Here is a 27,173-nt window from a genome sequence, read left to right as displayed (position 1 = left end):
GAGTGGCCCCCGCTCGCCGCAAGTGGAGAAAGCCCTCGCACAGAAACGAAGACCCAACACAGCCAAAACTAAAAAAACAAACAAACAAAAAAACCCTTCCTTTTTCTTTCAACCAGGATAAATAGAATGAAACAGAGACACTAAGAAAAAGAAACAATAAAATGCAAAACAAAACCCAGGAAGTATAGAAGTGTTGGAAACATGAATTAGGAGACTGAACTACATAATGTAAAACTGTAAGAATAAACATTTAGGGTGTGGGACTCTGAAAAAATTCATTAAACCAATCTCCTTAGTGATTTGTCACAATTATTTTAGCTACTGGTCAGTAAGGAATTTGTGGCAAAGTGCTGACTGGACTGGAACGAAAGATTGCACCTGTGGATCAATTTGGTAGAATCTGGAACTTAATTATTTTAGTTTGAACAAGCAAGTTTCAGACATTTTAGAGCCAAGGGAACTTCCAACAGTCTTTCATGAATGAAGCAGTATGAATGAACAGACCTTTCATGACTTCATTTTGAACTCTGCCTGCAGACCAGAGGTCAGCAGTCCCTTGGATCCCAGGGGGCTGCACAATGCCTGGAGGTCCTGGTGGTGCTGGTAACTGGTGCTGTGGAACAGGCGGGGGTAAAAGAGAAAAGGAAGAGGGGCAAAAGACAAAAAGAAAGGGACTGGAAGAAGTGAAAAAGGTGAGAAAGAAAAGAGAAGGAAAAGGAAGAATTAATAACTATGGTTTGTTGAGCACTGCTAGCCACTGTGCTAAGTGCTTTGCAAACTTTCTTCCAATCCTTACAACAGCTCTGTGAAGTTAATATTGGTAATACCTCTGTTTTACTGATTAGGGTACTGAGGCGCAAGTGAGGTCATTTGCCAAAAGTCATACAGTTGGTAAGTAGCAGAGCTGTGATTTGAACTCAGGACTATCTGACTCCCAAATCTAGCACTTCTAACCATGATGCCATGAAGGAAATATATTCTCCTACTGCAGTGTGAAAGAGGGCCACTACAGACCACCGCCCGGGCTGTTCTCTGGCTGGCCCTTGGGGTTTTTTTTGTTTTTGTTTTTTGTTTTTGTAGACAAGTCTTTAACAGAACGAAGATCCCTTAATTGGATTTGCCTGTTATCCAATATTGCATACCACATCCCATGCTGTGCTTCAGTTCCCTACATGAATCAGTTAGAACCTTTCCATTTAGTCTAATGAACCCTAATTCAGACAAAGGTAACTGTCACCTTTTGTTTCATCCTGTGCTTTTATTTTTCAAGTACCAGAGCCGACCTCTGAACTCAATCTGCACTTGCCTATTGATGCATAAATATCTATAATATCACAGTAAATTAAATTCTGTTTTAAAGGGTTTCTATTTAACAATCTGTCAGGACTTTCACAGCATTTGATTTCTGGTCTCCTCTGTCCAGTGACAGGTTTATCTCAATATAGCTTGATTAATGAAACCTTTTATTTGGTGTAAGCAAACCTATTATTACCATAATCTCTTAATGCTTGCTTAGGCAACATTGGGGTCTGGTGGCAGGGACTCTCAAAACTTCTGGCTTCTTTAGCTTCCCCAGAACACTGGGTGAGATTAACGGGTGGGAGACCCATGCCCTCCTAATGGGGATCATGGTAATGTTAGTGTCAGCTGAATGATATAGTACTCTGTCTCAGAGGCTTGGCCAAACTCCCTTTTAACCTCTGGGGTTTAAGAAATGCTTTTGACTTCATGTCAACAGATCCACCTTCCTCTCCTTTGCTACCTTGTCCTTGCATGCCAGTCATCGGGGGGCGTGGCTAACATCTCCCTCAGGAGCTGAGAAATTGCAAAGTGCCCTGTTGTAGCTGAGAAGTGAGATGAAGTCTAAAATAAAAGAATGTATTGAAAAAGAGTGTCTTAATGAAGCCAAGGGGCCAGGCACTAATAGCTCTTAAGAAACAGAAATGACTTTATGATGGATATTCCACAAGCAACCTTTTCAGAAAAGAAGAGTGCAAATGAATTATGTTTTGTTCCTCACAAGTACTTACCTCAGAGAGGAGCTGCCATTACTGCTGGATTATCTTCTTTGTGTCCTACATGCTTCCAAAACACTGGAAAAAGAATGTCTTGGATTTCACATAGACTCAATGTTGTCACTCTGTTTTACTTTGCTAGTAAATATTTACTAACGTTAAAAGTGGGACATTGAAAATAAAATCAGAAACTTGTGCTGCAGAAATTCTTTTCTCTGCAGTTGTCCTATCTAGTATTTTCTGCACTGGTAAAATGATAGGCTTCTGCCATATATTATACTGTTCTTTATTTGTACCCCTGTCCACCTCTAATGCTTAAACATCTCATACTTTTTTTTCTTTCTTTTTTCAGTTTGTGGTCATTGTGGTTTTAAGCACAATAAAATCCAACTGGAGAGTTTGCTATTGTTTCTAAACTCCCTGAAGTAGGAAGGAGAACAAGGTAATATTAATAAATATGATTCAAGAGCCTAATAAATAATCAAATAAAGTCAGATAAAAGAAACAAGTGAATATGTTATTTATAAAGAGCATTATGATAGTCAACATTCTTTGTTAAGACTTGAATGTTCAAAGGGAAAATAACCTCTGAAAACAGCAGAAAAATGTATTTTGTTTATCTAATGACCATACTAGCTTGATTGTTAATTTGATTTCTTGAGTTTGCAATTTATTATTAAATTTATATGCTTATATAGACTTTAAAATACAAGAGTTTTCTTTCTGGAGTTTTAGCAGTGAAAAGGAAATATTATAGGAATTATTTCTCTTAAAGGGGTAACATCAGTTTTTTATTATCAGTTTAGCTTTAATTGGATTACTTGTAATCATACTGAAAAAATAAAGTATAATTTAACTGTACTTTCAAAATTAGATAGATGGTTTAAGAATATCCATTCAATAAAATAAGGAAGTAGAGAACCTAGTTTAATTTAAAGTGATGCTGCAAGTCAAATAATTTTCAATAACATAATTAATAATAAGGATCTTGTGTTCTGTTTGAAAAATATAGAACATTTTTGTTCATTGAAAGTGTTCTTTTGCAAGAAAATACAGAAATCTCTTAATGAGATACTGAGTGGAGGATTATTACAATTCTCCAACATGCTTCTAGTTTTTAGTTTATTTCACATCATGCTTTTTAACCTTCAACAACAAATATTGTTGTACCATGAAGACAGCAAATCCAAACAATTACATATGTAGTCCAAAGGCATACACAAGAAAATCAATATTTGACATCTTTGCAACTCCCTCTTTGCAGTAGTGTTCAATAGCTCTTATTCATTATCCACTTATACCTCTTTCAGATTCGCCTTTGTCACTAGAAACCCATTTTTTTTTCTCCTTTGACTTCCACATAACTTCTTTGCCCTGTACTTTTACAGATGCCTTCTGGCTATAAATACTAATGAAATCTCTTTGCTTAATTCAATTTTGCTGGTACACTTACAGTTATGACCTAACTTTCCCACGAGAGAGACTGATTGAACATTCCACTACCTTATGGATGGGAGCAAACATTCTTACAGAACTGGACTGACAATTTCCATAATTATAGAATTCACAGCCTAATGACCTTAAAAAACAATAAAAAGATCTCTTGTTAATCCCCTTTCTGTTACTGACATTCAAGATATTTCATTTTTCACGGGACAACAAATTTACTTTTTTATTTTCCAAAGAGCAGTCTATCCTTTCCCCCCAGATTAAATTTTCTGAATATTGAAGTATTCCATTGAATATTTAGCATTTCTTTGTCTTTTAAAAGTTAGAATATTTATGATCCTTAGAATGCATTTGACTGATTTATAGCAATCAATTATAAGAGTACGTTTTCAAATAGCCCTTTTAAAAATGAAGAATAGAATAATTAAAAAGATCACAAGTCCTCCCTTGCATATAATTATTTCATTATTTCATTACAGTGCAGAAATTATTTTTGCTGACTGTGAGCAATTTTAATTGAGCGAGATCTGTGTTAATATACGATAGCAAGCAGTTCTTCCTACGAAATAAGATCACTAATTGCCTAAATTTTTATTCAGTACAGTGAGTCTTATGAGTCACATTGCAATATAAACCTAATCACTAAGTAGAGTGGCTACAATACCTTTTGTGTAGTGTAGATATCCTAAAAGCATAACCTGCCTGCTAATTTATTCCTTCAACAGGTTTATTGCTTTATTAAGCATTTGTTTTATAGAAAATTCTTATTCTATCTAGTTATCACAGAAGAACTATGATAATGAAACATTAAAATTCAGACTTGAAGTATACTAAAGCCAGCATAAATAAGCAAAACTAAAACATAACACCTTTTATTCTTCCTAAAAACCAGAATGCTCAGCACCCTAGTATATATTCTGGAAGCTTTTGGCTTACAAATAAAGAATAGAAATCTCGAGTGTTGCAAGGTAGCATGCTATAAAGTGAAGTTAAATTAAATGTTAATAATAGCCATTTTCTTGCAAAAATTTAACATTCATCATAAATGGTATAGTATCCTTGGCATATCAAAATATTTTATACATATCTAAGATATCTTCTTAATAAATATTTTATGTATATTTGTTGCTGTGGGAGAATGTATAAATAATAATAAAATTCATCAGAACCACTGTCTTAACAACATAAGCTGTTTCGGTAAAATCTGAATAAACAGTTTAAAAAGCATGTTTTCATGTATAGTTTAGTATTGAATATGCTGTTGCTGATTTAACTTAGACCTTAAGTGAAAGGTACAGTATTTGAGTGTATTCTTAGTTTAAATATAATTTTTGAAAGTGAAAACAAAATACTTGAAAAACTCTATGATATTTATTAGTAATTCATTTATTCATTCAGTAAATATTTATTAATAATTTATAATTAATTTATCAATAATTCTAATTTACAAATACTATTTTCCCACTCCCTTCCAAGACAAGTGCTAACATCTTTGCCTTCTTTGCTTGGATTCCAGTCTGTTCATTTGATGCTAAAAGGAGAAGTTGACCAGATTGGTATTTAGTTGCCCAATGTAGAAGTTACAGAGTTGTTTACAATAATTTCCAGATTCCAATATTTAATGTGTCAGTGATGGCTAAAACCTTTTGGAAATCTCTAAGAAATTAGTTACTATTATGAATAGGACAGTTTTTTTTACTTGGATCTTTTTTAGCAGAGATTGAGCGAGTTGTGTGTGTTGTGGAGGGTAAAATAAACTGTTGGCTGTAGAAGCCTTTCTCACGGTGAAGAAATTTCATTGTAGTGCAGCGTGCAGTCAATGTGATCTAGAAGAATAAGAACTAGAGCACATGGAACTGATATAATATTGTATGATAAATATACTTCAGTTAAAAACAAAAACAAGGGCTTCCCTGGTGATGCAATGGCTAAGAATCTGCCTGCCAGTGCAGGGGACACGGGTTTGAGCCCTGGTCCAGGAAGATCCCACAGGCCGCGGAGCAACTAAGCCCGTGAGCCACAACTACTGAGGCCCGCGTGCCTAGAGCCCATGCACTGCAACGAAGAGTAGCCCCCGCTCGCCGCAACTAGAGAAGGACCGTGCACAGCAACAAAGACCCAATACAGTCAAAAATAAAATAAATAAATTTATTTAAAAAAATAAAACTAGACTGTCCAGAGTCCTGGGTTCTGCTACTGCTGCAACCTAGCTTTAAGACTTTGGGCAAGTCTTGAAACTGCTCTGGACCTTAGTTTCCAGATCTGGAAAATGTGGATAATAATCCATACCTTGCTGCCTCATAGGGATGCTGTCATGATAAATAGTAGCTTCCTTGTTTGTAAAATGTGAGTTGCAAATTAGACAGTTCTTAATCTGGGGGTTTTCCAAGAATCCTCCTGGAACTATGCAAATTTGTGTGTATATCTTTCTGGGTATGAGGTCTGTAGTTTTTGTCAGATTCTCAAATGGGCAAGTGACCTGAAGAAGGTTAGGAAACACTGGATTTGAGCATCTCTAACATCCTTTCTACTCTTAAATTCAAATTCCATTCTCCCTCTATGAATAATATATATGAAAGCACTTTGAAAGACTGCTAAACAAATGCAAAGTATCATTCTCCATCTCCCTTTATGGATCTAGTCTATGTAAAAGTCATAGCCATACTTGAAAAGGTGATATTATATTATGTTGCATGGGTTATTGAATAAACATATTGCCTGAGGGAATCCTTCAAATACAAGGTTCAGTATTAGACCCCTAGGAGAATTGGAGTATCACAGACTCAGAGAAAATAGAAGGCAATCTAGGTGAGAGTGCGAAAATATTTTAATATAGGTTCAGTGTAGCTTAGTGAGCAAGCTTTAAAAGAGTAATTAAACTAGGATGAGGCTTTTTGATCTTGTTCTCATCTAGATTATGACACTTATAGCTGTGTCTCAATTTCCTCCTCTCTAAAATGATTTTAGTAATTCATACCTCACAGGATTTCGGAAAGATTAAGTTAGCTAGTTAGATTAGTTTAGTTAGCATAGGAGAAGGTGTTTTTAGCTAACTGTACAGCAATACATCAAAGCAATGGTACGAATTCTCCATTCAAAGGAGGAAAATACCACTGTTAAGGATTCCCTGAGAATAAAGACACAGGCCTACTAGAGAATGGACTTGAGGACGTGGGGAGGGGGAAGGGTAAGCTGTGACAAAGTGAGAGAGTGGCATGGACATATATACACTGCCAAACGTAAAATAGGTAGCTATTGGGAAGCAGCCGCATAGCACAGGGAGATCAGCTCAGTGCTTTGTGACCGCCTAGAGGGGTGGGATAGGTAGGGTGGGAGGGAGGGAGATGCAAGAGGGAAGACATTTGGGAGCATGTGTATATGTATAAGTGATTCACTTTGTTATAAAGCAGAAACTAACACACCATTGTAAAGCAATTATACTCCAATAAAGATGTTAAAAAAAAAAGGATTCCCTGATTAATTTTTTTATTGTTTTATGACATTATTTTGTCTTGCTACATATTTAATGACAGGTATGAAATCAGAAGTAAAATGTAACAATTAAGATACCTTGTAATTTCTTCTTCTGGGTTTTTCCATCCTCTTTTTGATACTTTAAAAAGGAGTGGGGCCTCCCTGGTGGCGCAGTGGTTAAGAGTCCGCCTGCCGATGCAGGGGATATGGGTTCGTGCCCCGGTCTGGGAGGATCGCATATGCCGCGGAGCGGCTGGGCCCGTGAGCCATGGCCGCTGGGCCTGCGCATCCGGAGCCTGTGCTCCGCAACGGGAGAGGCCACAACAGTGAGAGGCCCGCATACCGCAAAAAGAAAAAAAAAAAAAAAAAAGGAGTGATCATTTGTCTCTTTAAAGTTACATCTAAAATTATGATAATTTCATGGCTTATCAGTAATTTCTAGCTTTCCACATATAATTAGCAAAAACATAGCTATCAAAACATTAAGAATATCTTTAAAGAATTGCTTTAAAACAAAATACCATTGTGCTATAGTTAAAAGACTGTGCAAATAGTTTTTTTTTTTTAACATCTTTATTGGAGTATAATTGCTTTACAATGGTGTGTTAGTTTCTGCTTTATAACAAAGTGAATCAGTTATACATATACATATGTCCCCATATCTCCTCCCTCTTGTGTCTCCCTCCCACCCTCCCTATCCCACCCCTTTAGGTGGTCACAAAGCACCTAGCTGATCTCCCTGTGCCATGTGGCTGCTTCCCACTAGCTGTCTATTTTACATTTGGTAGTGTATGTATGTCCATGCCACTCTCTCACTTTGTCCCAGCTTGCCCTTCCCCCTCCCCGTGACCTCAAGTCCATTCTCTACATCTGTGTCTTTATTCTTGTCCTGCCCCTAGATTCTTCAGAACCATTTGCAAATAGTTTTTTAAAGAGTACTTAGGAAAAAATTAGGGAAAGGGAACTTTTTTTTTTCTTTCTTATCACTAAAATGAGGGGAGTTGAAATTGTCTTATTTCTTTTTTTGGTTTGTTTTTAGTCTTTTTTTTGTTTTAAATTGGGATATAGTTGATTTACAATGTTGTGCTAGTTTCAGGTGTACAGAAAAGTGAATCAGTTATACATATACATATATCCACTTTTTTTTTTTTAAAGTCTTTTCCCCATAGGTCATTACAGAGTATTGAGTAGAGTTCCCTGTGCTATACAGTATCCTTATTAGTTGTCTATCTTGTATATAGTATAGTAGTTTGTATATAAAGATTTCCTGATTATGGAGGGGAGGCAGGTTGGGGAGGGCACACTTAGTTAGAGTACCCTTAAGCACAGTGAAAGAAATTGAGTGCATATGAAGAATGTTTTTCATCTAAGAAATAGTTGACATGGGTCTCAGTTTACCTCTTCCTTTCTAGATTTGCATCAGAATGGAGTGAAAAGAGCATTTGCTTCTAGATTTTGTTTGCTTTCTTACTAAGAGTGAGTGTGAGTTCCTAGATATAAGGCAGAGATGGGATCTTATGCATTTTTATATTCACAGCACTATGCAGGTACTCAATAAAGTCTATTCACTGAATGCCCTTGGTCTGGTTACTTTCCCTAAGCGATTGTTTCCTCTATTTGCAATAACAATACTACTACTAATAAAAACTGGCTCCATTTATTGAGTACTCTGTACAAAGTACTTTACATGTTACTTTGTTCTAGCCTCACAAAAACGCTGTGAAATATTATCTCCATTTTAAAGGTGAGGATTCTGAAGTTCACAGAAGTGACTTACTTAAGACCATAACCAACCACCTTACAAATTTATTGGAAAGATAAAATTAAAATTATGTAATGTACTTGATTGTGCTCTGAAAATCATTTAGGCTTCATAGATGTCATGCTTCTGCTGCTCTTTTACTTTTTGTTTCATCAGCTGCTCTAGTTTCAAAGATTTTTGCCTTATTAACAGCTTCCTCACGGAACCAAAAGGGTGCTTTGATAGAAGACTTAAGGTACATTGCATCCCTGAAACACAGATTTGGTGATGACAGGAAATGTTATTGCTAGGTCATATTTGATTGGGCTAGATGCACCTCTTTTGTTACCAAGTGACTGCTGCTGAGAGCTGAGAGGGAATGAAGAAGAGGAGCCAGGAATGTTTGAAGAATAAGGCCCTTTATAAGTATTACACCTGGAGCTCCTCCCACCACCTTGACGTTAAAATAGTTTAAGATAAGGAACACCAAGTAGTTCAGACGTAAAGCTAAGATTCAAGGTTGGACTATCATCAGCCTTAACTGATGAGTGCAAAACCAGTAATCTCTCTGGGACCAGACCGTGAGTGTGCTCTGAATCTCTGGTTTCTGTGGAGCTGCAATTCATATTCACTATAACATACAAAGTTGAAATACTTTAAAACTTCATAGCATAACAAAGACAGATTTATATAGAATAGTAACATTTCCCACGTGTCACTGGAGGAGTGGTAAAGTCAAGTTAAAAGAAAACTGCTGATCATCATGGAGAGTTATGTTTTATTTCTGACAACTATATTTCTCCTGATTTTGAAAATATCCTTTTATGGAGCAATTTGATTTTGTGCCATTTTTTTCTGCTTAAAAAATTTACTAGGCGACCCGGAAGAGGAATTTGATCATTTATCGCCCATCTACACATTCACTAATAATGACGAAAGATTTGTTGGTTGTCTCGTTTATCTGAGAGAGAGATGAAGCACACCATAAGAGAGGGTGGGGACTCTGGGCTCAGTGCCCAGAATTTTTCTTTCCTATTTGGATCACTGTGTTTGCTAGAATATTTAATTAATCCCACTCTTGGAGTAATGCTTATTGCTGAGGGCCATTGTTGAACTGAAATATTAAACCATATGCAATATATCTTCAATAAAATTTAGATTTAAAAGTCCCTAAATGATGTATGTATTTGACAGTCCTTAACGAAAACTGACTAAAGGAATTTCAGAGAATGAATAGGCTTAATAGTAACAATCCTTTTCATTCATGTGGAAGGAAGTTCAAAATTATAAAATTAAACAAAAGGAATTAACACAACATTTGGGGTAGGAGTGTACCAATTCTTGGATATATAATTTGTTTTATTGTTGTTAAATATTTGGCTTTTCTACTATATCTCTAGTGAAGACCTTTCCTGAACTTCTTTAAGACCAGTTCTTTTTGGAGTACAGTTTAGCCATGGTTAGACCATCAGGGGACTCTCTGATAATTCTCTTTTGAGTAATTCAATACATAGCATGATTTTCTCTTATTATTGAACCGATGCCTCAGCAAAGGGTTGGAAGAATTCTGCTGCTTGTAGCGAAAATCTTGTGCCAAGAGCATTAACCTTGAAGTTCTACACACTTTACAGGTCAGGCAATTACCACAGTTATCCTATTTACTTATTTAAGGATGTGGCAAGAAGAGCTCCCCAAAAATGGACTGATAAATGTGGGTGGAGGGAAAAAATCAATTTCTTTTGTGAAAGGATAGATCCAGAATTGTAATGATGGAAAGAATTCTAAGATTCAGTTAAAATGTCTCTTGAGCAGGTCGGAAGAGAAAAATAGTCTGACATATTGGAGCATGCCTGTGCAGTCAAGAGGATAGAAAATTTGAAATGAGACAGTACTTAAGAATTTGATCAAATCCAGTGGTTTTCAAATTTTGTAAAGCCTTCAGTTCCTTTGTTCAAACAAAATCTCATATACTTAATATGTAAAGCAGGTTTAAGGGGAGCTACTCTCCTTGAAGCCAAAGAGGTTCCACCTGTTCATATGCTTCCCCTTTTTCCTTCCTTCTGAGCACAGTTTGAAAATCATCTAATCCAACTCTTCCATTTGAAAAATGTGAACATTCATTTCCAAGAGGAGTGGATCGACTTACCCAGGGTTATATAACTAGAAAGTGTCAGGGCTGAGTCCCAGACTGTGCTTTGCTCATTACAGACTTTTGCAGACACTTTCTGCTTCTTGCTTGGAACTCTGGGAAGAGAGCCACACTCTCTACTAGAATACTAGGGAAAAGTCATGTGGTCAGGAGTTTTGAAGACAGGTGGGGAATATGGATCACAAATACTATTCTCCCAGTCCTAGAGCTCAACTATTCATAGGACAGGTATTTATCGATTGTCTATTATGTGCAAGTCATGGCTTGAGGCTACAAAGGAAGTGCAGAATTCCAGAATAGAGGAAGAAACCGTATCTTTACTATTCTTTGCCTTCTATTTTCTCCTTAAAAATATGAACAAAGTGATAATTTAGAGAATACATATTGTACACGCACCACAGTATTTTCCGGTGTGGACTCTGAAGTCAGACTGCCTAGTTTTGAAGTCTGGCCCTGACACTTGCCTTGGGTAAATTAATTAATTTCTCAGCACCTCAGTTTTCTCATCTGTAAAGTAGGGATAATAAATTACTTGCATCATGGAATTGTCGTGAGGATGAAATACATATTTATATATAACCTAGAATAGTACCTAGCACATAATAAATACCAGGCAAGTCTTAGCTATGGTTGTGATTATGATTATTGTCATATCTTATGTCACTCACAGTGATGACTCAAAATCATTGTTTTGGTTTTGTACTTCTTGTGTATATTTTAAAACAAATCATTTGGAAATTATATTATTAATACCTAAGTTACCAAAACATTGTCAATTCAATTTGGTTATATTCATTTCTTATTTTATAAAATGATATGGTTAACTGCTATATATTTGGATTATATAAGTTTGGGCTGCAAAAACAAAGCATTATAGACTGAGTGGCTTATAAACAACAGAAATTTCTCAATTCTGGAGGCTAGAAGTCTGAGATCAGGGTGCCAGCATGGTCAGAATCTGGTAAGGGTCCTCTTCTGGGTTGCAGACTGCTACTTCTCACTGTATCCGTCACGTGGAGGAAATAGCAGAGAGCAGGAGCAAGCTCTCATGTCTTTTCTTATAAGGGCACTAATCCTATTCATGAGGGCTCCACACTCATGACCTGTTACCTCCCAACACCACCATCACACTGAGCAGTAGGATTTCAACATATGAATTTTGGAGGAACACAAATATTCAGTCCATAACAATACTCTATGTTTAGTGATAGTTCTTACAGTATATATAATATATACAGTATGATATATTTCACTTACTCATGACTCCTAAGATGCTTTATACATCTTAAATGGGAATCTTGATAAATAGAAATATATGGCACTCACCAGCGATAACCTTATACCATTACTTATTTTTTTTTCAATACATAGGCTATCTCTTCAAGCAAAAAGTAAGACTATAGGCACAGACAATGACATGTGTTATCTCTTCATGTTTCTAGAGTTTAGCCTTGTACCTTGCACATAGAAGGCCATCCAAAGATGTTTGCTGTGTCATGAATTCTACTGTTAATGGCAACATCTCTTCTCAATTTCAGTTTTTCTTTTCTAATTTTAAACTGTCAGCCTAATTATAACATCTTCTGTACTAATTTTTCTTTGTTCCACTGGTCCTAAGGTTCATAAATTTGTTGAACCATGAATAAAAGCAAAAAGCTAGCACATGTAGGTAAGAGCCATATGCATTGCTTTAATGAATAGCCATCGCGACATATGGAGGAGGAGTGCCCGATTAATTATTGGGTTTGATGGAGTTGCTTCCTGCCTGATCGAGTCAGTCCAGGGGCCAATTTATAGTGGCAAAATCCTGTGATGGGCTGGTCTGACCGATAAACAAAGTAAATAAATGAACCAAGTTGATTCAGTAGCCCAGATAATTTGCTAGATTAACATGAAAATATTATAATGCTTCTTAAGAAGATTTGTATACTTTTTGGAAGTATGTAGAATCTCGTGGTGAAATCCCATTTACACATGTTTTTAGTAATTTAATAAATTTCTTCAGCACATATAAAGCAAATATTTTTGCTCCTTTAGAGCCAGTGGTGCAAACTGTGAGTCATGTTAATAGACAGTCAAATGAACAGGTGATTTTTAGACTTTTTAAAGTAATAAAAATTGTGTGTATTTAGGTAAACAAATTAAAATCCCACGGGATATAAGGTGAAACTAAATGTCTTCTTCCTGCCACTCCTAACTCCCTAGTACTTATTCCTGAGCAATAAATAGTATTACTCATTTTTTGGACATTATTCCAGATTTTTTTTTATGTATCTACATAAGCAGGACCAAATTTACCTATCTTCTTGCAATTTGCTTTGTTCTCTTTACAGCGTATCATAGACTTTTTTTTCCATATCAGAACATATAGATCTACCTTATTAAAACATAATTGTGCAGTGTTTTCCCTATGAGTATAATAATTTAACAACTTTCATATTAATGGACAGGGTTTTGCTATTACAACTGATGCTCCAGTGATCATCCTCTAAATATCATCCTTGCACACTGGTGTGATTTATGTATAGGATACATTTCATGTAGTAGAATTGGGCAAAAGGAATGTGTATTTGCCAAATTGCCCACTCAAAATAATATATGAAAATGTCTGTTTTGGTGTTCTGTTCTTATTAGTTTGTTACAAGGTTTTATTTTATCTTCTAATAAGCATTTGTGTTTTCTCCTCCTCCTTATTTTGGAGCTCTACCCAAATGTCCTTTAGAGAACCATTTCTTTCCCATGTAGTTGGTGGGGCTCCACCTGGAATAGATCATGTGACTCAGTCCTGGCCAGAGTATTAAGTCCTCCTCATAACATTGTTTATTTTAATGCTTTTATTTTCCCTCAGTTTTATGAGAAATTGTATACACTTAAACTGTACAACATAATGATTTGATAGACATATACATTATGAAATGACTACCGCAATAAAGTTAATTCACACATCCACCACCTCACATAGTTGCCATTCCTAATAACGTTGTTTCAGGGCTGGGCCCATGACCTAAGTTGTTCCAAAGCCCCAAGCTCAGATGGGAGCCACCAGGAAGAGCTGACTGTTTTGCTAGACCGAAACCTGGGAGAATGTGGGCATGAAGTTGCTGACTGGCACATTGCCTCCTTGTGGCGTACAGTATGATGGGAAGTAAGGCTGAGAGCTGGAGGCAGATGGTGGGTGCCTCTGGATCAGGTTTAGATGAAAGCCAGGAAAATCTCCCTCTGGATTTTTCAGTTGTGTGAGCCAATTTCACTTTTTGCTCAATCTGGTGTGAGTTTTTGGTCATTTACAACCTAAAGAGTCCTACTGAATGTTTATACCTGTTTCTCCTAGCCCTAATACAGTGAAAATTTTAAGTAATATTAATAATTCCTTTTTATTGAGTACTAGTAATGTGTTGGGTACTGAACTAGATGCCTTACATGCATTATCTCAATCCTTACAACTATTCTAGAAATGCATTATTATCATTTTACTTTATAAGGGAGGAAAAGAATTCCAGAAAACTTAATTGTCAGCATCACCTGGAGGAGGGGTGTGTGTCATACTTTGGCCTCACTTGGGTCATTGGTCATGTGTCATGCTTTGTGCCAGGACATGGAAGTCAACCCCATAGGATCTACATGGACCGAGAGGAGAAGGGTTGATTTCCAAATGGACAGCAGAGTTAATTGCTGGAAATAGGATGAATGATGCTGGGCAGTCAAAAAGAGCAAATGCCCACTTCATGTGCACCTTGAATCTCCAAGATGGCAGATAGAGAATGCAAGGTTTCCCAAACACAGGTACCAATGGAACTTCCCAAACCCCATCCCCTAGAATTTTGCCAAATACAATTTGAGAAGTCCTGATTCTGCAACAACAACCTTATTTGGAGAGATATTCCGAACGATGGAGAAACCAAGGTTGAGAGAGATTAAATGACTCACCTGAAGTCTCATGGATGTTTATTTTATTAGAGAAAAAGCAGTACTTTTGCACTGTGGGCTCTGATTTCTTGTCTGCAAAATCTTGATGCTCAGGCATATTTCTGCTTTTCCCCAAAGACTCCCTTGTTCTACAGAGCAGAAAAATCCCTGAGAAGACCACAGGGATTCTCTGCACATTCACAAGGGTGTAGGATTGCTTTTTTAGTGACTGTTGTCAGATAATGTGTTCTCTTTGGCACCTGTTCCTCCATCCCAGCCTGTCTCTGTCTCTTGTTTTAATCTGTAGAGTCTGAAACTGCCTATAACCTGGGGCCAAGTTTGTGTCTATGTTGTGTAGCAATGAATGATGTGACATTGGACTCATTACACTTCCCTCTCTGGGCCTCGGTTTCCCTCACTTACAAAATGAAGTGTGTCTTTATTCCCATCCTGCCCCTAGGTTCTTCATGACCATTAAAAAAATTTTTTTTTAATTTTTTAGATTCCATATATATGTGTTAGCATACGGTATTTGTTTTTCTCTTTCTGACTTACTTCACTCTGTAGATGCAGACCTACTAGAGAATGGACTTGAGGACACGGGGAGGGGGAAGGGTAAGCTGGGACGAAGTGAGAGAGTGGCATGGACATATATACACTACCAAATGTAAAATCGATAGCTAGTGGGAAGCAGCCGCATAGCACAGGGAGATCAGCTTGGAGCTTCGTGACCACCTAGAGGGGTGGGATAGGGAGGGTGGGAGGGAGATGCAAGAGGGAGGAGATATGGGGATATATGTATATGTATGGCTGATTCACTTTGTTATACAGCAGAAACTAACACACCATTGTAAAGCAATTATACTCCAATCAAGATGTTAAAAAAAAAAAATGAAATGGGGGTGGAAGCTAGACATAGTTTAAGGCCCCTTCCAGCTCTGCCATTCTACTCTGTGTCTCCCTGGATTCTGATCCAATAGGTGCCCTGGGCTTGGATCCTCTGCTGTGCCAACCTTATTATTTGGATTTTGACCTCTGTACCTTGTTCTTCCATCTAAACCCACTGGAATTTTTTTGTTTTGTCATATATTTTAGTATTCTTAGTTTTATTAATTTTAAAATTGCAGAAGCAACACTGCTCTTTGGTCAGAGTTAAATAATCCTGAAACATAATAAAAGCAGAAGTTTTCTTTCATGTAGCACACTCACTATTCCCAGACATAATCTCTTCCCTATTAACTACTTGGTATAGAGACTTCCATATATTTATTGTCTATTAATATTTTTCTTCCTCTGTCTTCTCTGTTTTCTCCTTGCGTTCTTCTGTTTCTTATCAACCCAGTCCTGTGACTGCTCATCTTGCCTTACTCAGTGATATCTGTAACTTCCAGGTTGCTGCCTCCTTATTTGTTTCTAGCTCAGTGCTTTATTTGACCCTCATTGCTCCAGGCTACTCATTTTTCTCCAGGCTTCTTAGCTTTAACTTGAGTACCAACTTTCAGAAGTTATGTGTTGCAGTCCTGCTCCTGCTGCTGTTCCCTGGCTTCCCAGAGCATCCCAGTACAGGGAGTAAAAGTGTAGTCTCTAGAGTCCAGCTCCTGGCTTCAAATCATAGCTCTAACACTTACTGGCTCTGTGACCTTGGCCAAAGTACTTCATTTCTCCAGATCTCAGTTTCCTTCTCTTGAAAAAGGGGTACTATTAAAAATGATCTCATGGTTCTTGTTAGTGTTAAGGGGGTTTTGCATGTAATCTTTTCACAACTTCATCACAACTTCCAACTCTAGTTCAGGTCCTGGCACATTGCAGTTTCTTAAAACTGTTGACTCTTTTTGCAAAGCACTTAACATTAGCAAATTGAATAATCTACATTGACAGATACAAAAACAATAATGAGGTCCAAAGAGATTGAAATAACTTGCTTAAAATTACACAGATAGTAAGCAACAAAGCCAGGATTCAAAGTCAGATTTTTTTTTTTTTTTTTTTTTTTTTGCGGTATGCGGGCCTCTCACTGCTGTGGCCTCCCCCGTTGCGGAGCACAGGCTCCGGACGCGCACGCTCCGGACGCGCAGGCTCAGCGGCCATGGCTCACGGGCCCAGCCGCCCCGCGGCATATGGGATCCTCCCAGACCGGGGCACGAACCCGTATCCCCTGCATCGGCAGGCGGACTCTCAACCACTTGCGCCACCAGGGAGGCCCCTCAAAGTCAGATTTTTCTTGGCTCCAGATTTCTGTGCTTCTCACTATTCTCAGCAGTGTTAATCCATATTTTATTCACTGGGGGCCTTTGATACTCTCTTGTTGCTTGTGGAGCCTTCCATCCTCTAACTTGGAATCTGGTTGGTTCGTTATTTCTTACGCATGGCTTAATGTGTTTCTTCTTCCAAACCCATCCCCTTCTGCTAGGTAATCAAGTAAGAAGTTCCTCCCCACTCCCCAGGAAGGTCTGGGCCCAATATTAAATCCAGAGTTTACTCTGATTTCAGAGTCTTTGTTTTTCAAGGCAGAATGGTTAGTTGAAAGAGTATTGACTTAGGAGCTAAATGGGTTCCAGTGTTGATTCTTTCCTTTAGTACTTGTATGGTTTTGGCCAACGCAATTAATTTTCCTGAGACTTAGTTTCTTTACTTGTCAAATGGGGATGATAATATTAATAATTCTTGCCTTACAGGATAATTGTGACACTGGAGATCATATATGATAAGTACTTGGGTATAGTAGACATTCAATAAGTCATTGTTATTGTTTGCTGAAGTAGTTACTTCAACTTGTGAGAGACCAAGCTGTTACAGGCCCCAAAGATATTTGATATTATTATGGGAGCTAATCTTTGAGTATACTGTCTTTCAGTTGTATTTGGGAGGGATGGGGGAAGGACTAACCTGGTGAGAAGGACACACTTTTTTAAATTAATTTTTTAAATTGGATTATAGTTGATTTACAATGTTGTGTTAGTTTCTGCTGTACAGCAAAGTGAGTCAGTTATACATACACATATATCCACTCTTTTTTAGATTCTATTCCCATATAGGTCATTACAGAGTACTGAATAGAGTTCCCTGTGCTATTCAGTAGGATCTTGTTAGTTATCTATTCTATATATAATAGAAGACACATATTTGGCCTGGATTTGGATCTGGCCTGTGGCAACTACCAGTTGTACAAACAGGCAAGTTGTTTAATCATTGAGCTTCAACCTCTTCACTTGAGAAAACAGGAGTAATAATACCAATCTTATAAAGGCTTTTGAGGCTTAACTGAAATAGTATATGTAAGGCATGGCAGTGATTTTAAAAATATTTGTTCTCCATAAGACATTGTTACAGAATGTCCCAATGTTTGTTATGTGTCATTGTATTCCTATTTGTGCTCTTAGCACTCAGCATTGCCATCACATAGTAGGAACTAAAAAAATGTTTGTTGGTCTGAATGGGCCCTTGAGTTGAATAGTACAAACACTTTATACCCAGAATTGTTTTTGTTTTGTTTTTTTAAAGAAACTGATATTTACTTTCTATCTACCTTATTTCTGTTTTCTGCTTAAAAGCTTGGGGAAGAACAGCTTAAGACCACTAAGTGGTTGTTCCTACCCTTTCAGTGGCCTGAGCAGTGGGAGCTGCAGACCAGTCCTCAGTGGCGGGCTGAGGGCTCCCGTCTTGTGCAGGAACTTCTGGGCAGGCACAGAGGCACCTGTGCCTTCAGACCCGTCTGCGACCGCGGGTAGAATACAGTGAACTTGGGAGCTGCAGCAGTCCATTCACCCTGATGCTCCTCCTTGGCCATGGCCTTCTCAGCATGGCCTGCTCTTCCTTTCCAGTCTCTCTAGCACCTCTGTAGAAGCAGAGATCAGGCATGACCTCCCACGGTGTGCACACGGGATGGTACCACGCATGTGCAGAACTTCCTGGGCCAGGATCCACCACCTCAGACCCACTGAGTGAACTCCCTTGTTGCTGCAAGGATGGCAGTGTCCACAGGCCGCAGAGGAGAGTCTGTGTTACAGGGAGCAGTGGTAGGTGGGTTAACGTACAACACATCTGTGAGAGGCTGGTCGTCAGCCCTGGGATCAGTAACCCCCAGAAGACGCGGCCCCTGGAAGGCTGCCTGGATCTGGTTAGTGAAGGTTCCAGGAGTGAAGCGGACAGCAATAGGAGTGGTTCCAGTGACAGCAGCAAACTTCAGTACAGCTCTCTGGCCAGTGTTCCTGGAAGATATGACACTGATCAGTCAGTTTTTAAATGGTAACAATGGCACAAGCCATCTGCAGAAGCTTCTCCCGGGTCCCCTTCAGATCTATAATGTAGATGCCATCACTTTTCCTTTAAGAGATGTATTGTTCCATTTGGAAGTCAAGGTTGGTGCCACCTAAGTGGGTTCCTGCTGCTTGGAATTTAAGGACATCCTCTTCCTTCATTTGTGGGACATCAAAGTCTCTGGTTATTGTGAAAATTTCCCTTTAAGTTATTATGGAAACCCAGGACAACAACATCTAGACCCCTCTCTGGGTAGTGTAGAGTGGTACACCCAAAGTTTGACTGCTAGTATGCTCACTGTTCTGTGTCTGGAAGCCCTACAAAATAAAATGTTAAGGGAGTTTTATGCTGAGTAAAACCCCCAGGCTTAGGAACCAGCGTGCTTAAGACCTCAGATTTCTTTCTGGCTCTCAGTATGAGGGTCATGACTATTTCCCTTGCGTCATCCTCCACATGTGGCTTTTCATCTTACATTCTGGCTTTGCTCCAGGAGACGACACACTGCCTTATGCCAGGGACCTGGTGAAAGGTCACACTGGGAATGGCCAGGCTGGGAGGAGCTCACCTAACGGTGTGGGTCCCTGATTGCATTCTTTAGTGCTCCACCTCGGTGGGGTAAAAGCAAGAATGAAAAATTCCAAAGGGGCCTAAAATTTAGAGTTTGGCCTGATAGTATAACTAGAAGGTTTTTTGCTCTGAACTGCTGTAACCAGGAGAGAGTGAGTTTCTGTCATTTCCCTACCAAATGAAAAATGGAATTTATGATGAATGGTTGTTAAATACAGTGATCTGAACTTATTCTTTCCAGTCTAGTGAGACCCATTCCAACCTTTTACCGACAGTTTCTTTAAAGACAGCATGAGAAACCTCAGTGTCCTCTGAAGGTTTTTGTAAATGGATGCCAGCCCAGCTTTTATTAAACTGGGTTTATACGTCATTTAATTGGTCATCTTGACATACCTCTTCCAGACTCTACTTGAGCAAGGACAAAATGAGTTGAGTGTTCTCTTCTGCTGCAAATGCTGAGCTTGAGTGTTTTTTGTTGTTGTTATTGTTGTTGCTTCAACTTTGTCTTTTTTTCATGTTGTCCCTGAATTTGTAAAGTTTGTCACTTTTTCAGGGTTTTGTTTTTTTTTGTATTTACATCGATTATGTCTAGTGTGGTTGATGTTCACCTCAGTCCAATTCAGAGTACAAAAGCAAATATCTACTGAGCACTTGGTCAACACAAAGCATGCTGGTGCTATTTTCTAGAGCTTCAACACAGAGTCTTTAGAGCTGCAGCATTCAACACAGTAGCCATTACCCCTATGTGGCTATTGAAATTGAAATTAATTAAAATGAAATGAAATAGAAATTTCAGCTCCTCAGTTGTACTGGCCATATTTCAAGTGCTCCACAGCCACATGGGGGTAGTGCCTACTGTATTAGACAGCACAGACATAGAATGCTTCCATCCTTGTGGAAAGGACAGTGTTGTTATAGAGATTACAAGCGTAGCCTCTGGGGACAAACTGCCTGGGTTCAAAAACCTGGCTTTGCCTCTTGTTAGCAAGTAAATTCATCTTTCTAAGTCTCAGTTTCTTCATCTGTAAAACGAAGCTAATAATAGTAGCTACCTAACAGGGTATTTGTGAGGATTGAAATAAGATGAGGTATTTAGAGACTTAGCACAGTGCCTGACTCATAGCAGGCCACCAGAGGAGGGCCTGGGGGAAAGGGAGGTTGCAAATAACAGAATGTTCAAATAGCGGCTGAATTCGGTGTCTGAAATACGATAGAAAATAATTTCCCTTTTAATTAAAAATCTGGAGGTAGGCAATCCAGGATTGGCATGACATGTCCCAGTGGGCAGGATGAGGTACGCATCCACTGTCTCTTTAGGTTCCCAGAATTTTCCTCCTGACATTTTCACTAGTGTCCTGTTGGCCTGAATTTAGTCACATGGCCACATCTAACTGCAAGGGAAGCTGGGGAACAATTTTTTTTCTGGGCGGCTGTGTTTCTAGCTAAAAGTTTTATTACTGATAGAGGAAGGGGGAAATTGATATTGGAGGAAACTAGCAGTCTCTGATACTAAGAGAGACAAGACTGAAGCCAGAGTACAGAGGTCGTTAATGCAATCTAAGGGGTTTGTTTTATATAGCTTGGTCTCTGTGGAGCTACTGATATTCTCAATTTAGGGCGTTAATACAATTAAAGGCTGTTCATGGTAATGGACTCTGACTTGGTTCCTCAAACCAGCAATACTCACCTTACCAATACTCAGATAATTTCAAGAACAGTTACTTTCAATTAAAAAAATTTCCCCCTTAATCTTCCAACATTCTTTCCCACTCTCCCTCCTTTTTAAGTATGGGGAAAGGTAGCCTGAGGGTAGGAAATGTGAGAAGGCAGCCCTTCCATCTGACAGCTCTCCTTTTAAACTTCCTCCAGTGTATCACTGGCCCTCTCATAAAGGGCTGAGAATGGAAATCAGTTCTTCACATGGGGTGGGGAGTGCTATCTTTTTGTTATCAAGATAGTGTGCTCTCTCTCTCTCTGAGCACTTGTGCTTACCTCAGACACTGCATTGTTGATGGTGTGCCCCGCTAGATTCTAAGCAGCTTGAGGAGAGAGTTCAGGTCTTACTTGAGTCCGTATCCTCTGCAATTAACACAGTACCTAGGGCAAGGCATATATAGGGTCATGGAACGTCTAGGTAAATGCTGAGCCCATGAATGCTGTGTAGATTGCATTAACCTTAAGACAGGTGCACTCGAGCTGAAATCCTCATACTGTTGATTACTGCTGAGTTTGTGCTGAGAGCATTTCATGCAAAGGCTAAGAGAAAGACTTGAAAGGTGGAGACAGTTGTGGCCACCTGGAATGTGATTCTGCTCAGAGTACATTGGACTGTGTAACAATCAGAGAGGTCAAATAGTTTGTGTTAAATCCTGGAGGAGGTCCTCTCTTTTCTTACTTTGCCTTTGTCCTTCTAGGCACTGGTTTACTAAGATGATAAAAAATATACTGAATTTGTGTGCTTATAAAATATATCTTTAGGTAAGCCCCTCCAGTGAGATTTTTAAATCAATGAATGTTTACTGTGTCTGTGTAAAGCATTATGGTAAGGGTCAGAAGGAATAAAAATAGATAAATAAAAGAACGAATCCTAGCTTTCAAGGAATTTACAATCAACAAACACTGTGCTAGGTTGTAGGACTCTAAATATGATTGACTAGGCTCCTACCCACAAGGGGATTACAATATGGTATGAAAAGCAGACAGATAAGCAGATGATGACATGTACTGTGATCTAGTGTTTGAACCTTTCTCAGGGCCAAATGTACATGTTTTGGTTAAAAATTTAAAGAAATTGTCCATTTGAGATTTTGTGAAATCTGCAGACACATTCTAGTTAACTAGTATGTAAAATGTTTTCAGAGAATTGGATATATTTTAGGAGTGGCAGGGATATGATATGCAACCAGGAGAGAGAGAGAGGGGGGAGGAAAGAAAAGAGGGTTGATCATTTTGAGGTGACATTAAATTATCTTTTGACACCAGCTGTATCTTTTTTATAACAGAAAATGGAAATAACTCTGTCCTTGACCTTCAAAAAGAAACTGACTTATCTAGCTTAACTATTCAAACAAACAACTGTGTACTCTCTTCAATTCCTATGATGATTTTGATTTACTGTAAATGACTGAATTTAATGAACTAAATTATGCTATTTAAATGCATTTTGTGAATGGTACTGTAGTTTGTTACAAAGCATTATGTCTATGCTAAATTGTGCTGTAAATGATATGGTATGGAACATATGTGCTGTATTCATAATTTAACTGTTGCTATGGAGTGCCTTCTTAGATAGGACATACTGAAAAAGGAGCCTTTATTTACCTGGTGAAATGAAGGTGATATCTCAGCAAATCACTAGGTCTTACTGACCTTGGCAGAATTACAGTGCTAATATTTTCACATGGATGAACTGTTCTTGAACAATTTCTCTAATGTATATGGCAGAAATAGGCTTTCCTTTAAAACTGCATGTATATGGTATATCTTCCCTTTCCATTTTTTTTCCCTTCAACAAACATTTACTGCAGTCATAGCAAGGATAATTCCACTTCCATTAAGGTTCATGTTTTCTCCTGGCCTCTCAAATGGTAGAGACAATTGAAATCAAAAGTTTGTCCTGCAGTTATGCTGGTGCTCTCTGAAAGGACTTGCATTAGATAATACCCTGCTCTTCTTCTTTCCGAGTAATTTGAGAGATTTTGTAAAGAGAGTAAATGCTGAGGCCAAAATAGCATCTTTATTACTGATACAGGCTATGTTGGCTTAGTGTGGGAGCCAACTAGGCTTTCTAGCAAAATCCTGACATTAGGTATACTTACCCACTTGGTCCTGAGCTTTCTTACATGGAAGGATGGCATAGGTAAGATTTTTAGCATGGAAAAGCAAAGAATTTGTGCTTCCTTTGGATAGGCTCACCTCAAGAGAAAGAAGAGTTAAGCCAATGTGAGCATTCTTTATAAAGTTTTATCAGTTAGGTTCAAATGAGTAAAGGGAAGAGACGGGGCTTAGCTGTCTTTATAGGAAGGAAACATTAGGCATAAGAAAAAAACCATTCCTCAATAACAAGAGGACTTTTTTAAAAAAGGAATTAGTTTAAAAGTTTATTGCTAAAGAGAAATCCATAGGATTTGTTGCACATTTATGATGATTATTGCATTTTTTCCCCTCTGAAGGGTATCTTTATTATAGTAATACTTCTGTTACTTGCTAGATGAAGAGACAGCCACTTGGGGCAGCCCCAATTATAAGTTCAGGAAAAATTGCTTGAAATTCAAGTGATCATACTCAGTAGTTCAGTGCTGGCCATTATATTATATTGACATAGCACAAGACTAAAAGTAAGGAGACTCTGGTTCTCAGAGAAGTTTCATGATCATTAGCTCTGTTTTAGCTCAAGTTGCCATAACAAAATGCCATAGACCGGGTGGCTTGACCGACAGACATTTCTTTTCTCACAGTTCGAGAGCCTAGATGTCTGAGATTAGAGTTTCAGCAAGGTTGGTTTCTGGAGAGGACTTCCTTCCTGGCTTGTGGGTGGTGGCCTTCTTGCCATGTGCTCACATGACCTCTTGTTTGTTTGCACTCAGAGTGATTGAACTCTCTAGTGTCTCTTCTTATAAGGACACTAATCCTATCATGTCTGGGAACCCACCCTTATGACCTCATTTAACTTTAATTACCTCCTTTTGGCCCTATCTCTAAACACAGTCACACTGGTGTTAGGGTTTCAACATATGAATTGGTGGGGGGACACAATTCAGTCCATAGTAGGCTCATTGTGTGACCAGGCAAGTGATTTCTGTCTCATTTCCCCTTCCTATGCATGGGAGTTAATGCCTTATGTTAGCTCATAAGGTTACCAGTACATCAAGTGAAATCATGGACATTAATACATTGAAATGTTTAAAGTGCCATACCTATGTCATTATTTTTATTCATTTCTGAATCTAATAGTTACTGGTGGTAGGGTTTTCTTGATATTTGACCATCCTTAGTTCTTTTTCTCTTACCTGAATATTTCTAGATGGCAGATAGGAAAGTTGAATTATGTCTGATTGTGGTCTCACCCCCTTAAGAAAACATCTTTTAGAGGCAGAAAACAGCATGAAGTGGACATTGCACAACAAGAAATGTTGATTTTTCCATTATGACTTCAAATTTTCAGCAACTAGATTTCACAACCAACCAATCCTCTGGTAACAAATAAGAGGTCAGTTTGATTTTGATTTTGTTTTTCAAGTACAGTTTTTTTGGATCAAATGCATAAATAGTTAAGAGAAAAATGGGCCTATCTCTAATTGGACTGCAAAGAATATAATGTTGGCACTAGACAGAGAATATTAAGCTGGTGGGAGATTTTTTTCAATTAATGAGATTGAATTCTTCAACTCAGAGTTAGGTGTATGCAAATGACTAGATAGTTTTGATGAGTTGCTGTAAGAAAAGAATTAGTTTTAGTCATTTTTCTGTGCTGTGTTTGGCATTTTTCTCAGAGTGATTCATTTAACGTGTCTCTTGGTAATATTCTCTGTGTATTTATTTTAGAAGTAGCAGTAAATGATACAACTAATATTCTAAAATATTGTAATGGATATGAACTTGGAGTTCATCTATTTGCTCTTTCTTATGATTATAGTACAAATTGCTGCTTTGGGAGCAGGGACAATATAATTCTTATCAGAAATGTAAAACAGGTAAAACAATCTTTTTAAAAATAATTAATTAATTAATTAATTATTTTGTCCACGCCTTGCAGCTTGTGGGATTTTAGTTCCCCGACCATGTATTGAACCTTGGCCCCAGCAGTGAAAGCACTGAGTCCTATCCACTGGAACACCAGGAATGAGACTTTTCTTTGTGATTGGCTACCATGAATGGCTATAGGTGGGGCAAACAGTTGGTTAATGACTGTAGGATTTCCCATATCAGCAACATGGAATTATAATGTTAGAGATTTTACATTTTTCTGAATGCCAGAAGCATAGAATTTTGACTGGTTATTCTAGCAAGGTGCTGGGCTGATATACAGCTAGAGTCAGAGACTTGGAGAAGCAAAATCTATATATAAAGTAAAGTGAACTCTTGGGGCATGTCTTTAGAGCCCCCAGACCACATTTGCAGATAACAAAACAAAAACCAAGGACTATTAAGTGATTTGTTCAAAGTCACCCAACAAGTTAGTGATTGAGCCAGATAACCTAGGTATTCTTCCAGTACAGTATTTCCTATATGCAAGAAAGGGACAGGTATTACAATCATCCTATAGAGAAATTAAGGCAAAGGAAGTTCCTTATGTGACCACCAAAGCTTTTAAGATCATAGAATTAGATCATCTGAATGTTTAGGAATACTTAAAGATTAGATTTTTAAATATTGTCTAATTAAATCTCCTATACAACACTTGAATCCAATCTACAAAATCCCTGGCAAATGGTCATTCAATGTTTGCACATTTAGAGTGATGGGAAATTTGATCTTTGTTTAGCTCACATTGTTAGAAAGTTTAGTCTTACATTTGGCCTAATGTGTCTTCCTGCAACTTCAAGTCATAGGATTTAGTTCTGCTTTCCGGTGGTTCAAAAATCATAGTTAGCCACGGGACTATATTATCCTATACCCTCTTTCATGTGTATTACCCTTGTCTTTCCGTACTTTCAACATTCTATGTTTTAGTAGGACATACTGAAATGTCCACTGGATCAGTCAAATCTATAAATACGCCTCTTTGATACGAATTTCAAGTTCATTGCATAAAACAGGCCTGAAAAATTTCCAAAAGTGTTAAGGAAAGGGAAGAGTCTAGTCTATTATAATTCCTTTAGGCAAATTGTTTGATTTCCTTGAGGTATTTGCAAATGCTGGTTCTCATGTGGGTCTCATTATGACTAATATCATCTATTTGGCCAGCTTGATTCAACCTATTTTCTGAAACTCATTGATTTGTTATCTCTATATATCTTTGTGATACTGACATTTTCCAATGTCCATGGATAGTACTCAGTAAATTATGTAAGGTATTCCATTCCATCCAGATCTGCAAATAATACTAACAGTTTAGTTTTGTGTACCTGTGTTAAGCAAATTTGATATATAGCAATCAGATTTAGATAAAAAATTTCAGAAGATGATTAACTCACTCAAAGAATTCTTTTAAATAACTAGTTCCCCAAATGCCCTTTAAGTTTAATTACATTGGAAAAAAAGTCGTGTTTAGACCTAAGATCTCTGGAATATTTCAAGTACATAAAGCAAGATATAGACGTTTGAAAACTTTATAAGGGAGAATAGAATTATGGAAATAGACTTGTAGATGAACAAAGAGAATAGAGAGGTGAAATTCAACAGAAAAGGCTATCTGAGTATCCTGCACTTGTTGGGTTACAGACATGCTCCAAGCTGTTTGAGAGTTAGTGGGGCTTGTGGCTCAGCCTAAGAAGGTTAAGTATTATTTTAAACAATCAAGTATTTACAGACTCATAGAAAAGACAGGTCAGGTGTATGCCAGAATTTACAAGGATTATCGAGGACAGAACCTGAATTAAAAACTTTAATAAAATTCGTTTTTTGTTTTTAATCTATTCCAATGTCAGGATTTTTTTCTACTTGCAGTCTAACC

The 27,173-nt window shown here is 37.9% G+C and overlaps 1 pseudogene; it reads right to left on the bottom strand.

Moving 5' to 3' along the window:
- Window positions 1–18,310: 18,310 nt before the first annotated feature.
- Window positions 18,311–27,173, bottom strand: part of LOC132503050 (small ribosomal subunit protein uS2-like) — a 66,252-nt pseudogene continuing 57,389 nt past the window's right edge.

Source organism: Mesoplodon densirostris, chromosome 2, assembly GCF_025265405.1.
Source record: "Mesoplodon densirostris isolate mMesDen1 chromosome 2, mMesDen1 primary haplotype, whole genome shotgun sequence".
In the NCBI taxonomy this organism is placed as follows: domain Eukaryota; kingdom Metazoa; phylum Chordata; class Mammalia; order Artiodactyla; family Ziphiidae; genus Mesoplodon; species Mesoplodon densirostris.
Note: the sequence above shows the minus strand (reverse complement) of the source record. Positions and strands in the feature narration are given on the sequence as shown.